Raw genomic sequence first — 1,893 nt, 5'->3', positions numbered from 1 at the left:
TATCCTTCCCTCAGAAAACACCATTTCTCCGATACGCTCAGCAGTACACCATTCCCGGCCCAAGAGTAAATCGGGTAAATTTAGTTGAAATGCACTTGTAAGAGTTATTTCACCAGGTGGTGTGATATGACCAATTTAAAATCAGGTATCACAACCGAAGCTAGATCTGCTTTTCCCAACCTTCATTGAGGTCGATGCATCCAATATCGTTCCGGATTTTGAGGGCAGGCACTTGTGTAACACAAATGCAATTCGAGTCTGATCAATATTTATGTCATATACATCAACTGGCTCTATCCTCACTATCACTCGATCTCCCATCTATTGCTATGCGCATGCACTTCCTTGTTGATGTTTTTAGAGCAGCTGTCCCTCATACCGGATCTTGATCGATTTGATGCGTAACTCTCGCGTTATGCCCGGAGCGCAGCAGATACGTCAGATCCTGGTCACCTTAGTTGCAGCTGCCTAAATCGTATACCGAGGCAGATTCCACGTTGACCCAACTCCTAAAAGTTTTCTCTCGATCTTCCTCGCTTGGAACGCCCCATAACCGCGTTCGCTGCCTATGACCCTCAGAATAGATCCTGCCACACATAGACAGCATTGAATCCCGCTCAACAGTGTCCGGATGCGTGACTCTCGGTTTTAAGCTGAGTTCGTCACACCCTCTTAACCTTCATTTTCGTGATCCTTGGTCCAGTTGCTCTAATCTAGCCGCCAAGAGCCAGGATCAGTTTGCCTTCTTATACCAGAAAACTCGGCTTGGTAGTAACGGATCTTGTAACTGTCTGATCCATCCATATCACATCTTGTTTCCCGTTTCCAACCACCACTATGAGCTAACACCGAATCTTATTAGTACACCTTTCGTCTGAACCATTCACTCTCTGGTCAAACTAGCTGCAAAGCTACTACATTCAAGCCAACCCGTCCCTAACCCCCCAATAGTACCCACTAATCTTCTCATACCTTTAAAAGCACTTCACCGCAACGGCTACATTATGCTGCTACAACAACAGGAAAAGTGACTTTGCAGATTGCGGCAGTGAACGAGGGCGTCTTGGCACTGCTAGGCTGCGTCGAGGATGGAAGTGGAACGTGCCTGTATGGTGTGCTTGGTAGGATTGACGAGCAGTGGAGTAACTCGTGGGCTGGAACCAATGCCGCGGCGGATAAGGCAACAGTTGTGTGGAGTGAACAAGTCATATCGATGAAGAGGTCAAGTATATGTTAAACCAAGTTAGTGGTTATCTAACGTCCCCAACCCGAAGTCGGGGATAGGTGTCACAGATCGTAGTGAGTAGGCGGATTGACAAGCTCCCCGGACGATTGGAAAAAAAACGCAACTAAAGCGGAGGACCGTGTCGCCTCGATGGAACCAGCTGGACCGGTTTAGAGTCTAATGTGTATCCTTACTGGCAGCCATCAAGGTAATGATGACACGAGGTCTAGTGTCGCCCAGGCAGTTGGACATGATGAGGTCCGGCGAAAAGGGCGACTGTGGTGGAGTGGGGGTCGCAAAATCACGTTGCGATCCACTCTGACACACAGTGGCCCGGACAGCCGACTAACGGAGGGGGTACTCCGATAACCGTGGGGTTGTTGAAGGCTCACCTTGTGTACCCGTCGGCGGGGCTGGTTACACTCCTCTGGTGGGTTTGATGGAAAGCTTGGCCTGGATTGGTCTCGTCTTGGCGGGACGCGGGATGGTGGGAATGCGTAGCATGGATTATCTTCAGGCTACGTGCCAGGTAGGTCGTCGATCTTGATCGACTTGGGGTGTAGTTGTTCCTTTGCGGGGGTTTCTTGTTCCTTTCCTTGCGAGGCTTGACCGCTTCCTGTAGCGGGGGAGTTGAGGGCGAGAGTAAAGACGATCGACCGGCCAAGCTG

Source organism: Phytophthora parasitica, assembly GCF_000247585.1.
Source record: "Phytophthora parasitica INRA-310 unplaced genomic scaffold supercont2.27, whole genome shotgun sequence".
In the NCBI taxonomy this organism is placed as follows: Eukaryota; Oomycota; class Peronosporomycetes; order Peronosporales; family Peronosporaceae; genus Phytophthora; species Phytophthora nicotianae.
The sequence above is the reverse complement of the archived record's forward strand: the minus strand, read 5'-3'. Positions refer to the sequence as shown.